This window comes from Parasteatoda tepidariorum, chromosome 5 (assembly GCF_982258835.1).
Source record: "Parasteatoda tepidariorum strain Cologne lab strain chromosome 5, Ptep-v5.0, whole genome shotgun sequence".
NCBI classification, from domain to species: domain Eukaryota; kingdom Metazoa; phylum Arthropoda; class Arachnida; order Araneae; family Theridiidae; genus Parasteatoda; species Parasteatoda tepidariorum.
In genome coordinates this window covers 122662018-122677084 of record NC_141759.1, presented here as the reverse complement: position 1 = coordinate 122677084, position 15067 = coordinate 122662018, and the positions used below count along the sequence as shown (strand labels likewise).

General features: G+C 30.0%; 1 long non-coding RNA gene across 8 annotated transcripts in view; it reads right to left on the bottom strand.

The window, feature by feature from the left end:
* Nucleotides 1-15067, bottom strand: part of LOC139424883 (uncharacterized) — a 180160-nt gene that overhangs the window by 150864 nt on the left and 14229 nt on the right. For 6 of the 8 annotated variants that reach the window (XR_015434258.1, XR_015434259.1, XR_015434261.1 and 3 more), the window contains 2 exons: nucleotides 13796-13874; nucleotides 3658-3793 (listed from right to left, as the gene is read on the bottom strand). This is a non-coding gene — a long non-coding RNA (uncharacterized LOC139424883). Of the gene's footprint in view, nucleotides 1-3657; nucleotides 3794-10384; nucleotides 10552-13795; nucleotides 13875-15067 lie in introns of all 8 variants that reach the window. The other 2 variants (XR_015434262.1, XR_015434263.1) reach the window with 2 other exon arrangements.

Genomic DNA, 15067 nt, shown 5'->3' with positions numbered 1-15067 from the left:
AAAATATATGTTTATTCAGAGAAAGTACGTTTTTGTGTCTGATTTCGTAACTTAATTAATAGTTAGCACTAATTAATTAGCATATTTGAGGTCACCCCCAGAAACCATTAAGATTGATACTTAGTTCGTGAAAATCAGATGATTAGAACGAAAGTTATTCAGGGTGATATCTTTTTTTTTTTTGCGGACTGTACATACATAAGTATAAATACATAAATAATAATAAATATGAATACAAAATACAAGTATAAATATGTAATTATATAGATTTTGATTATCTTTATATATAGATTTTGATTATATATCTATATAATTATACTTCTATACTTCCATATATCTATATAATTATACTTCCTGTACCAAGTTTGTCAGTATAACAAAGCAACAAAAAACATGTCTCTACTATACATCACATCACATAACGCTTATTCATCATTCCAATAGATATCACCCAGTTATACCCCAGTTAATAGTGCAATAACCAAAAAATGGCAAGAAACCAAAAAATAGTAGAGCAATAATGGAAGCCAGAAAATAGCAGACATAGTTTATTACACGAGGGTGCTTTTTTTCTCCCCTGATTCCCTTTCTCTCCTCAAACCTGTCTTAAATATTGATCCAACACTCCTAACTGAAATAGTTAAACCTCGTCACCACCTTTGCTCCAGACAAATGGCGAGGGGAGTTTTTTTCCATAGACAGGCTGTATAAGAGATTGTTTAAATTTTTAATATGTTTCGGAAAAGGTGGTCTGTTGATTGCCTTGCTCAATTAATTCTTCATTTTTAGACAGATCGTTAAAAATAAATTATAAATCATTTAACGTAAGCATTGCTTTTCAGTTTATCTTTTCCTCACGCTGCATGCATGTGATTAAAGGTGGGTATGTAAAAACAAGCTGACATACATTGTGGATTTTCTTTCGCTGTTATAGGTACATTTCCAGATGCCGATATGTGTAAATATGTTCTGTTGTTGAAAGACAGGCATTATATCTTAATTATATTACATCATTTTATATCTTAATATAGACATTATTTTTCGATAAATAGCTTCTTTAATTAAAATTGTCCTCTATTTCCTGTTGGAATAGATGAATCAATGTGTTTTATAACATTTTCCATCATGTAAAAGTTAGTTTGAAAATCACTTATTTTAATTGTGGTATGTATATTAACAACAATGTAAATAGAACTCTTATTTAGGCAATCGATAATAAAATAATTTTTCGATTAATCGATTTAGGTACATTGAAAGAAAAAAAAAATTTTTTTCAACTGAAAAAATGCTAATAATTGTAAAAGTCATTAATTAACTGAAAAAATGCTAATAATTGTAAAAGTCATTAATTAAATAATTGTTTTGTTCAGTTCTTTCAATCTATTGTATTTGAAGTTTCAAAGCACACAATATAAATCGATATACCTTTTACTTGTAGTTAGTGGCATAGCCTGCGGACAACAAGAAAGAACATATGTCCTGGTTGTAGGATTAGATATGCGCCAATTTTTTAATTTCTTTTTAATATGATTATCTCTTTATTATATATAATCTTTGTTTAGTATATCCTTTTAATATAAAATAACTAACTGAATGCCCTCCAGATTGATTTGCCAATTACAGGCCCAATAACTACTAAAAATTGTATAGGGCATGTATTATTGTTTGCTAATGCGTGTAGGCTTATTATTTAATAAAATATTTTTTTTGCGAATTGGAAAAGCAGATACTTCTCCTTCAATCAAAAAAAATAAATATCAAGTGTAATAGATTTAATTGTTATAAGAACTACATAATTCAACGCATACAGTTCAATTTTAAACCAAATCAAATTCATGTTCTTACAATAATGAGTTACGTTGGTTTAAATTTGTAAATTCTTTTTCAATGTAAAATTTAACAAATGAATTTACTTATACAGTCAATGCTAAACTTATAACAGTCCCAAAAAATAAAAATGTGACTTGTTTTTACACATTGGAGCAAGATAACATGTTTTGTTACAGTTTACTTTATTATTATTATTTTTTTAATTTTCTATTATTAGTGTAATTAAAAAAACTGAACTTGTTAGATATTTACTGACCACAAATAAAAATTTCAAATGATGTAACCCTTGATTTTACAGTTTTGCCTATAAATTATGGAAAACTAACATTAAGTTAAAAGTCATTATTTCTAAAACTCCAGTTTTTAACCTTGAAAATGATACCTTGTTGTTTAAAAAATATTAAGTTTAAAATTCTTGTCATCTGGTTGATCTTAACTAGGAATTGCAAAACTAAATACCTGTGCAGTGCAGAACAAAATAAATATAAGTTTCCTTTTCCTTCTTAATAATAAACACATTTGAATGAAATTCTATTATATTTTATGATTATATATCATTCAACATGTTTCCTATACATTTCTTAGTTTTCGCCAACTTTTTAGGATATAAGAAGGAAACAGTTTCTGAAATATCATCGCTAGAACGTTTACAAACTTTCGTCTGAGTAATTTCTACAAAATTTAAGTTTTGAGTCGAAAATCAAACATTTACCAAAAAAAAACAGTAAAATTAAATGTTAACATATAATTAGTTTGTAAAAGAACCGTTCTATTAAAAAAATATAAAAGGTTAAAATAAAAATCGAAAAATAACCATCCATGGAATAATTGTAACAATTTGTTGACAAACATTGCTGTTTTTAAGAAACTGATGGCTTTGCTGAGAAAAATTAATTCATTAATTTCATTGGACGAGAGTACAAAAGCTTTCAGAAGGGGTGCAATAAAAAATCTATTATTAAATTGTAACCATCTAATTTTTGAAGAATTTCATAAAGTGAAAAATATTAAAACATTTTGAATAATTTTGTCAAAAGAAAAAAAAAATACCCTCAAAGAATCAGAACATGCTTGAATAAATAGATTTAGCCCACAGAATAGAACAAATAAATAAATAAAAAAACTCATGCTTTTATATAAAAAAAAAAGTAATCCCCTTCTTCCACCTCCACAACAATCTTTGTCGTTCCTAAACTGCAGTCTCCAAATAGGTTGAAGGTTTTTCCATTCAACCATGACAGGTCGAAGGTTTTTCTATTCAACCATGACAGGTCAAAGGTTTTTAGCAACCATGAGAGAGAGAGTTATAAGTGGCTTTCAAGTTTAACAGGGTTATAATGGAGCAAATTTAAACGCAAGTAAAGTATTGCTTAGTCGATTATATTTAAACTGTTTGGTGATAAATTTCCATCTAAAGAAGTGAATGTAATGGATGGTAAAATAATTTAAAGAAAAAATTCTAGCTGATAATTGCAGGTGGGTGGCCACCCTGTTACTGATCCCATTAGTCTCTGAAGACTGTATAGGAGTCCTAAATAGACCACCATTAGAATGTGATTTTGAATGTTGAACTTAAATTATAAAACATAAATAATTGAGATAGTTAATACAGCAAGTGTCAGTTAGAGTAATAAATCATAAAGTATGCAAACAACTAAGGAAGAACTCCATTATAATAACTTCCAGCATGCAGATTCTCATAACATAGTTTAAGAAATAGTAAACATTATAGAGAACATACTTTATGTTGGCTATTTATAATTTCTAGGTGGTTATTTATAGTTTCATGCAAGAAGTACCAAAAATAATTCCACAACTTTCAAATACCTGGAGTTTGCTTCAAAAACTGGTCTAAACACTTCAAAAATGTTTTCTTTGGAAAAGTTATTGACAGAAGGTACACGGTCATCAAATACGCTGTCGTAAGACTGTCGCTTTATTGGATTGCCTAAGATTTCACAAGCTGAAATACAAGACAGAATTATACAATTAAATTATGAAAGGGTGAAAAAATGCCAAAAAAAGATAACAAGAACTATGAGTAACAGTCATTTATAAAATTCCATACAAAAAAAAATATTCCAAGCTGCATTATTATTAGTAAATAAACAAAAGACTAAACTTTATAAACTAGTTAAGGGAAAGAACTACTAAGATTAAACAGGTCAACTTATTAATCCTGAATAAAGTTCATGACAATATAGACAAATTATTTACAATATTTGCATAACTGGTGTATAGATGATAAATATATATGCATGTTTGTATGCTGTGATCAGATTTTGTCCAAAAATCTAGAATAAGATTCTTTTTTCATTAAAACCCACAATACAATAATTTATAATTTTGACAGAAAGAAAATTTATGATCTCTCTCTCTCTCTCTCTCTCTCTCTGTGAACCATTTCCGTAAAATGAATACCACATTTCTCAAAACCCAGAGATCCTTACGTGTTCAAGAGTTCGTGACTCAATCACAGGTCGGCCGAAGACTCCCCGTGTAGCAAATGGTGACTGGTGCACGTTAAATCTGTCGAGTCGCAAAGTCCTCCATGTTTTCATAACAAATCAATACCTCTGGGGGTACTGATCCAGGAGTTTCCTCATCTTCTGGATTGGCCCAAAATGACAAGGCTGCAGAGTTGAACATTAGTAGTCGTAAACCCAAACATTGGGTCGGCTGTTCAGCGACGGATAGAAAAAAAAACAAGTAGTCTGGGCTGGAATAGCCTGGTTGGTAGGGCACGGGGCCCATGTCCAAGAGGTCGCCGACCGAAGACTCCCCGTGCAGTGGATGGTGACTGACGTACGTTAAATATGTCGAGGTCACAAAGTCCGTCAAGTTCCCTTGACAAATCAATGCTTCTGGGAGTATTGATTCAGGAGCTCCCTTTTCCTCTGGAGTCAACTTTGAAAGTAGTTTCGGCAAATAAAATTTCTCCCGAAATAGGAAAGATAGTAGCGGAGAAGAGATATCAAATATCAAACAATGATTTTACTTCATATATGTTTATTACAATGCACTATTCAAAATAAAAATATTTGTTTCTATGAACACTGATTTTTTTTTTGCGGCCCACCTAAAGTTAAGTATTGTTTATTTGGCCCAAATTAGCTTTTGAGTTTGACACCCCTGGTGTAGGGGCATGGAACCATCAGGCACGTGTCAGTTTTATTAAGTGGTTTCTCCAACAGATGGCTGTAGGGCCGGATTTTAGTGCACGTGTTGTTCACTGACGAATGCGTATTCACACACGAGAGTATTTCGGATATCTCTCGGATATCTTTCGGATTCTACAACTATCATGTGTGCGAAACTGAAAACCCGAACGCAATGCGCTCACGTTCGTCTCAGCAACGTTTCTGGCTAAATGTTTGGTGGAATCGTACAGGATCATACCTACTAACAAGCCTGAAGGTAGATTCCCTTGTGTTTTCGCAAGAGGTGGTGGCAGAACTATTAAACCAGGTTCCAGGAATTTATTAAAACTACGTTTTTAATAGGAAACAATTTTATTTTTCTGAGTCCTAAAACAAAAAACTGAAGAGTTCCTGACAGTTTTTACTATAAATAATGAGGCTGCTCCATGTTAGTTAAGACTAATACCCATTTTACTAAGACAAAAATGAAAACATTTTTCAAATTTAACACATTTCAGAAAAAAATAAGTTTTATTTTAAAAAAATTCTAAATTCCTAATTTATTTTAGTTTTAGGTCTAAGTCTCTTTGAGTTTCAACTTAAATTTCGATAAATAAAGTAGTGATAATATTGCCATTAAATTTTTTTTAACAAACAAATATAACTTTATTGGGAACAAAAACACGTAAATACAAAGAATATATATTCGTCGTCAAGAGGAAGATCCTGTACAGGCGACAAAGAAAAGTAATACAATAAATTTAAAATAGAAATTTTTTTTTTTAAAAAAAAAGGGGGGGGGGGGAATTACAATCATAAATTATTTTGCTCATCATAAGATGTCATATATTGTTGAACACTGTAATAATAGAAAACAAAAAAAAAATTTTTGAAACTATATAAAAAAAATAACAAAGGTAACATAAGAAATTCATTTGGATTGACACAAGACTGGTATAGAAAAATCAAATGCTTCCTTTAAAGTGAAAAATAGAGATCTAAATCACAAATTGGAATCACAAATTGAATCATCACAAATTGAAATAAAGCACGCTTAAAAGAAGAATATATTTTGATGTTTTGCAACTGAAATGGCAATTTATTTTATAATTTAGGTGCTAAGTAAAAAAACTGTTTTCGTGAAATTTCTTTTGTAAAGAGGGGAATCTCATACATTTCAGTTGGTCTCCTTTCAGACACATTAGTTTTTAATTTGCATATTAATTTATTGTTGTGTAAATAGAGTAAATTACGAAGAAATACATTATGGCGAAATGGTAATAGGTTAATTCTTGTATATATATTGGTAGTAGTTACACTTGAATTATTTATATTTAGAGAATTAATAATCTTGAAGCATTTATTCTGAACTGAGATTAAGGGAAGTAAATTAGTTTTATATTCACCGCCATATATTATTGCACCATAATTAATTAAAGAATAAAACCAGGAGTAATAGAGTGCTTTCACAAAATTAAAATGAATTTTATTCTTAAGGTGATAAAATTTAACTAAAACAAAACGCAATTTTTTAACTAAATTGTTAATATGTGTTTTCCATTTCAAATTAGAATCGATATCATTTTATGCGCTTTATTTAAAAAACAATAGCTAATCAAAAAGCAGCACATTGTTCTCAGACACAGAGCTGCAGTTGAAATTACGGTACTTATGCTATTTACTAAGTTATAAGTAGTACTAAATTATAAAGGTGATCCAAAATTTGGACTAACAAAATATTTTATTCCGTGATGAATGTATTCTTGTAGCTATGACGATACCAATGAAACATTCATTACCCCCAGGCACAGTGTAGCAGAAAGAGATTTGAGTGCACTGGCTAGTTGGAAAGTGATCAAAATTTCTATTGCAAAATTTTCTATTACAGACTCGAATGGGATTTAATAAAAATTTTATTAAAAAAAATAAACTTTTTTAATAAATTTGGCCAAATATGATAATAGTTTTGTTTTCTTAAATAACAATATTTTAATTGGCATTTTCCTAAGCAAAAATAATTCACGCTAGTTTCAAAATTGATTACTTTATAGAATTTTTACTTTACTTTATAGAAGAATATGAATTTTTAAATGAATGTAAATACTTCATTGAAATATAAATAGTATAATAATGAAAAAGTAGTTTTTACCTTTCTCATTTAAGCTAATTGTAGTCATCAAATTACTTTTAAGATTAATTGTAAAAAAAAGTAAGCCAAAACATAAAATTAAGACACCGTACGAAAATTAAAAAAAAGAAAAAAATCAACACTTGAGTGAAAAACAGAGCAAAGTGAAATCCGTACGAACAAAAACTTATTACGAAAAATATTATCTTTCTACTGTATCCATAGGATAGAATCACTTAAAATCTAAGATTTTTCCCTTTATTTTTTTAAAAGAAAACATATTCCCGAACATATGATTATATTTTCGTGTTTTATATGCAAAACATTTGCGTCGATTAAAAAAAAATTGCATTTAATGGACCTAATCACAAAAACCGTCTAAAATTTTTTTAAATATATCTTATTTTCTAATTATCTAATTTTGATTTATAAAACTTTTTTCCCCTAGACCTGAGAATATACTACTTCCTTTCCCATTTCATCGTTATCATAAAACTAGATTTCCTGCTATCGAATTCTTAGAGCGTTGGTTTCAAAATTGTATAAAGAAGCTGGGTTGCGAGAAAGACAATGGAATAGTTATCACTAAGGCCCGGATTTTGATGACATTTGCATTTTTTTGCATTTTTGGACATCTTTTGTCCTTTAGAGCATTTTTTTTTAGATTTATAGGGCATTTTTTTAAATTTTGGGGCGTATTTTGCCTTTTAAAGCATTTTCTAAGCTTTTTGTTAATTTTTTCCAATTTTCATTATTTATTGGGGCATTTTTATTACATGAAATGCAACATTTGTCTTATAATTTTAAATTTCATATTGTAGCTCTCAATATCACCTGCATGTCATTATGTTTTTCCATTATGTTATTGATTGATATAAAATCTTTAGAAGTAATTGTTTGTTACAGCTTTCCCATTTTCTCTGATTTGTATAGTTTGGAACATTACAATTTTCTAGGAAATTTTCTTCTCCAGGACTAAAAATTTACTTTCAAACAAGATACGCTCGTTTACATTTCAAAATATCAAAAAACATTTAATAATCCAATGTAATTCTGATACTCAGTAATATTATGAGATGGAAGTTGCTATATTCATTAAAGTTTCTATACAAAATGAAAATGTTTTGTAGTCAATATATTTTCCTCTTTTTTTGTTATTTTAGGATATAAAACATATTTTTCAAACTTTAATGGACGTAGAACAAGTATTGCATTGCTTTATATTTTTTGAAATAACTCATAATAATTTTAAAGAGTAAAACATTGTTTTAGTTTAATATTTTAACTTTATTTAAGTCATGTCATAAGGCATTTTTAAGGGCATTTTTCGCACTTTTTAAGGGCATTTTTTGCACTTTTTAAGGGCATTAGTTGAGACTTTTTAGGTCATCAAAATCCGGGCTCTAGTTATCACACTTGGCGACGCTTCATCACAATATCTTTTTCTTCTTCTGGGTTGGAAACTTTAAGGTTTCTCAGTGTTTATTGGTATTTTAATCTTTAAATATTCAAGCGCTGTTTGAATTAAAAACATATTAAAAATAAAACTAGTATATCATTTTAATTAAGAGTATGAATTGATAAATCGCGATAAATTGATAATAAAAAAATTAGAAATCGGTTTAGTTACAATTGGAAGAGCAATAAACTACAGCCATTTCAGAATTTTTCTTGTTGCTATGGTATCAATATTTATGTTATGCCCCTTTTATATTTTCCCAGCACAAAAGACATAAAACTATGCCAAAGAACAGCAAATTTTTGATGCACTGATTAAGCTATTTAAAGATAAAAATATTATTTATTTTTGGTTTGTTTGGCAAATTTTCTCTTAAGAATAATTTTTTGAGGAAACTAACATTTTCTCAAACAATTAACGATTTATTCGGTAAGAAATAACATGAATCACTTATGAAGCATAGATATCATAATTTTTAATATCTAATTACTTCACAAAATAAATATTATGTTTGACATTGTATTTGTGTATGAAAGATAATTTAAACGGTTTAGAATAGTTTTGAAAGCAAAGGAAAAGAACATGCACTCGAAATGAAATTGTGAAATTTCGATAAATTAATCACTCCATGTTAAATCGACGAGAAAAAGTTTTTTTCCGTTTCGTTCGGGTAAATCTCGACCCATCAGAGAATGTCGTAACTCTCGAACGAAGTTAAATGGAAGTACACAAAACTTTTGAATTATCAATACTGCAAAAGAATTACATTTAATTATTATTATTTTTAATATCACCATCATGAAGCCGCATGGAGCTCTGTTCAGACTTTCCCTAACCTTTCATGGCTCTGCATACTAAAAGTTACCATTCCATGGTATACTATTTAAATTAGGAAATAAATTCATTTCTAAATAGAATAAGTCCCCTAAGAAACTTCAAATAGAAGTTTTTTTTGTTTTAATCACTCCATGTTAAATCGACGAGAAAAAGTTTTTTTCCGTTTCGTTCGGGTAAATCTCGACCCATCAGAGAATGTCGTAACTCTCGAACGAAGTTAAATGGAAGTACACAAAACTTTTGAATTATCAATACTGCAAAAGAATTACATTTAATTATTATTATTTTTAATATCACCATCATGAAGCCGCATGGAGCTCTGTTCAGACTTTCCCTAACCTTTCATGGCTCTGCATACTAAAAGTTACCATTCCATGGTATACTATTTAAATTAGGAAATAAATTCATTTCTAAATAGAATAAGTCCCCTAAGAAACTTCAAATAGAAGTTTTTTTTGTTTTAATCGATTAAATATCTTATTTAATAAAGATGAGGGGGATCAATTTCTTTTCAATGTCATTTTTATTATTTGTTTCCTTTTTTTGCATCGCACATTATTTTTTAATATTATAAAACCGAAACTTAGGAAGGCGAAATAGAAGAATCACCTTGCTCGCAACTGTCGGAGAAAGCGCTATTGTTAATTGGCGAAATTTGATTGTCGTTAAGAGTGCTAAAGAATGTTCCGTCGTTGAACAGCCGACCTAATTTTGGGTTTGTGATTACTAATGTTCAACTCCTTGTAAAATTGAACCAATCCAGAGGGCAAGAAAACCCCTCCATCAGTACCCTCAGAGGTATTAATTTGCTATGGGCACACGGGCATCAGTCACCATTACATCGGTCGGCGAGGATCGAACCTCCTGAATAAAGGCCTTACCAACCAGACTATCTTGGCCCTAAAATAATGTCTGATTTAGAAAAGTGCTTCCCGGACAGCTGCTGACACCATAATGCATGGCGTTTTCATCAATGTACAACGGTCTCACCTGCGTTAATGTTGTCGACCGCAAATTAGAGCAGTTCTTGTGAGGATGTCTAATTTCATTTTATCGGTTTCTTTTCATTCCATCTCTCATTTCGTGCTCTAAGTCAGTGGTGCGCAAACTTTTTTCGACTGCGACCCCTTTAGTAGAGAGAAAATTTTTGGCGACCCCTAGAAATAAATGTTCACAAATAAGATGTATATTTTGCGCATTTCTTTCGTTTCATCGAATAAAAACATCATCATATTTGACTCATATTAATTTTATTTATAATTTTAAGAAAATACTTTTTGTATAACACAAAAATCAGTAAATTGCCCTTTAATGAGATGTATGTGGCAGCAAGTTTCTAATTATCTCATCGATGTTTTGGATGTATGTTGTTAATTGCAATTCGCATATCATCCTCAGGGTTTAAACGCGAGCGGTATTTTGTTTTTATTGAAACTAGTTTGCAAAATCCAGTTTCACATAAATACGTTGATGCAAATTGTATTAACACTCTGATGGCATTCTTGCATAAAATGGGATATTGTTTTTCCACGGATAGCCAAAATTTTTTGTCAAGGCTGAGTCTTAAATTGATTTCGACTCAGTAGTTCTCACTAATTTGAAGAGTTGAACTGCATATGTCAAAGGAAAATGGATCACGAATCCAACCAAGATTTTCAGGAAAATCATCGAGTCTTCTCGAAGAATTTTTCTTTAACTTTTCAATGTGATTTTAATGTTGAAATGATGTTTTTAAATGTAAATATATCTATATTATTTTTTTTCCTTGATAAAATCGTTAAAGCAAGGGAACATGGTGTTGTTTTTATTCAGTTCAGTTTTGTCAGAGACTAAGCTTATTCTTCAAAGCTTGAATTTTACTGGCTGCAGTTATGATAGTTGAATTCTCACCCTGCAAGCTCAAATTTAAGTCGTTAAGTTTTTCGAAAATATCAACTAAATAGCTCAGCTTCCCTAGCCAAACTTCATTGATATAATAACTTGCCAATCTATGTTTCTTTTCGATTAAAAACGTGTACACTTCATTTCTTAAATCAAATATCCGTCGTAGTATTTTCCCACGTGAAAGCCATCTGACTTCGGTGTGTAACAGTAAATCTCTCATACGTTGAACCCATCTCATTGCAAAGTATTGAAAAGAGACGGCAGTTGCATTTAATGTAGTTAATTGAACTAACAGCGTCTTGTAATACGTTGTGCAATTCTTCATCCATATCTTTTGCAACAAGAGCTTGCCAATAAATCATACAATGATTAAATACCATATGAGGCGCCACCTTCTGAATTAAGCCTCTGAGCCCCTTATTCGAACCTGTTAATGCTGCAGCACCATCAGAAAGAGTGGACAGCATGAAATTGCAATTAAACAGGGAGTGACGGCGCTTCACTCTTTATAAGTACACTGTATGGTATGCAGCATGCAGGGATAATGCATTTCATGAAAATTTGGCGACCCCCAAAAAACTTCTGGCGACCCCTAGTTTGCGCACCACTGCTCTAAGTGATTCACGACCATGGATAGGATGATTTGGGATCTATCACTTTATACAGGTCAACGATGCACTAAAAGATTCTAATCATCAGGGGATAAACAATTTTATTGTGCGACTGAAACCGGTTTGCACTTGCTCGTGTATCAATGGGTTAAATGAGACGATATCAATTTGACGAAATTAGAAGATATATTAGATAAATATAGAATTTTATATCAGGTATTATATTACAATAAACAGACGAAATTATTATACGCACTGTAGTAATGACGCGTTTTCCATGAGTTTATAGGCTTTTGTTTTTAAACATAAATGTAATTGATGTTTATTCAGGAGATTTGTATTTATTTTTAACGTATTGTATTACCAATGGATGGTGTTTTCAATAGAAATGTAAATAACAATCTCGAGCTCGGGACCTACTCTAGTTCCGGTTAAAAAGTTTGCAGCTGCTTACTACATGTTATTCTGATAGGTGATGTTTTCAAACGGATAATTTTGTTTTCAATAAAAGAAATAAATTAGATAATTTCTGAGCTCAAATCTGCCGTCTTTCATAAGATATTAATGTTATTATGTAATTCTGGGGAGTTTGGAGTGAAAATGTGTTTTAGTTATTTTGTTATTTATTATTAAAAAAGGTGACATGGTTGCTAGATTTTGAATAACTCGCTTTTTTGGCAGTCTCGATTTGGCCTCTTTCCATTTGTTTATTACTATTTGTTCGTGTTGCAAGCTGTGCACCACCTTACCTTAGTGTTAACACTTTTAGTATTATAATCACAAGTATTGTTAGCATTGTAAACATAAGTAATCAAATACATTGTTTGCAAGAATCTCAAAACACAATGATGCCAAATGGCTTTGAAATACATACATAGAACCTAATAATTTGGCAAGGGACTGCATATACGTTCATAATATAAAAAAATAAACAGTCTATTCACACAGACTCCGTGGAAATCCATACGGATTTTCTATCGCTTTTTGTTCATTTCAATGAGGTTTATGAAATACCATTTTGAATGTTATGATACGCGAATTTTGAATTTGATTTATCTATTTTTTATACACCCAATACGCTACAGTTACATTTCAAAACCACATCATTATTCCGTACTTATTTTCGGCCATTTCCAAAAATAGGTTTAAGGTCAAAATATCGCATTCAAGTAATCACTTTTTTTAAAATTCACAACGTACTTATTCCATCGTTTTCTATTTTTTTCAATTTCCTTTTACAGACGTTTCCAATTTCCTAAGCAGCGATTTGGCCATTTCTGCAAAATTTAGTTTCAATTCTGATGTTCCGATATGATATTATTACGAGAAGGCAATAAACGGTACTTGTTTTTAAACAATGTTTATTACAGATTAAAAATAGGTAGGTATCACATATTTATAAACTGAAATAACAAAAAATAAATATGTGTAAAATTTTAGAAATTTTTTTATTTTTTAACGTTGTATACGTCGTTTATTTTTTAACGTTGTTATAGATTGAGCACATTCTGACGCCTTACGACATTCACTAATAAATCGACGCTGCTAACTGATAATTTTTTAGTTCATTTTCTACGTTTTCTTTTTTAAATGTAAGATTCTGAAATATGATATTATTACGTCACGTGATTAAGAAATTGAATTATCACTTTTTGATATTTCTCTCGACCCTTTTAATACAAATTCATATCTGTTTCCGAGCATTATTAATTTATTCATTGCTTTTCATGATTCACTGCGGCATGATTTTTCGAAATATGATATTTTGATACAAATTTGATAGTTAGATACAGCGCAACTTACTAGTTTGACAACAATAAGTTTTTAAATTAATCTTTGTACAAAGTTGCCATTTTTCTGAAAATTGTCAATTTTTAGCTATTAATTGTAAAAATAGTAGTCTTACCTCGAACTTAGTAGCAAACAATCGAATTTTAGTTGCTATTGGTGGCTTTCTCTTCTCTCGTAAAAATAAAGGCCGCAACCTAAAATTGCAAAGAAAACAATGAGAAATCAAACATTATAATAAGTATTTCAAAGCACACAAGTTCGAAAATTCAGAACAGGGGGAAAGAGAAGGAACTCAGAAGAGATGGATAAATTTTCTTTATACTTAGATTCGAGTTTTTTTTAAATTTTTGTCTGATATACAAAACATTTGGTGGGGGTTAACGATTTTCTATTAAACTCTTGAAGTTTGCAGGGAAAATTCTAATTCATAGATTTTGTTACACATATGCTTAAATAATTTCCATATTTTTTAGCAGATGGAATAAATATTAAAAAACAAAGGGTTATTATTTAGAGGAAAAATTCAATCGTGTTTTCTAGGTAAAAAATAAGCTAAACTCTTTTTGGTCATTTTTTTTTGGTGGAAAGGTTAACGATTTTTTGTTTTGTTTTGGGATAAAAAAATTCAGACTTTTTTTTTTTACTTAATTTGGTTGTAACTTAGTTTTGGTGGGTGCTCCAAAGCATAATAAAATTTTTTATGCTTTAAGATTTGGAGGTCAAATTCGACCTTGCTTATAGGTTAAAAAGTAGCTAAATTTTGATTTAACCATAACTTAATTTAGTGGGTGGGGTAACGATTTCCAAATATGGGATAACGATGGCTGAATTAAAACTTCTGGAAGCTTGATAAAATTTTAGTAAGTTTGTTTCGTTGTAAAATTAACGACTTCCTTAATCGGGAGCACAACACAGTTTTAGCATTTGGAATTTTTAAAAAAAATTCTTAGATTTATCATGTGTTTATAAAAATCTGCTTTTGTCAGAATTTTTTTCTGCAGGATATCTACCGTGGTCTTATGCTGTCTTAACATTGACCAAAATTTAAAGGCAATATTAAAATTTTCATTTTTTTAACAAATAGTTGGGTACTTGCACTTCAGGAAGAAGATCGCAGATACCCACTCATGTGATCTATGATACCAGTGCCAGCTGATCATTTATAAGGAAAATAGAGTGTTAAAATCGAGCTAATTTTCTCCACATAAGTTAGAATGATAGTTCATTAAATACCGTGCACATCGAATTCGTTGAAATGTAATTCTTTCTCCTCTTTCACTTAATTTAGAATATTTATTTGTTTATTTTATGGTAACCAGGATATAATTTTGTTTTGTGTATCTGACAATGCATAATTAGTTTGTTCTATATGTTCCTGTGCTGAATA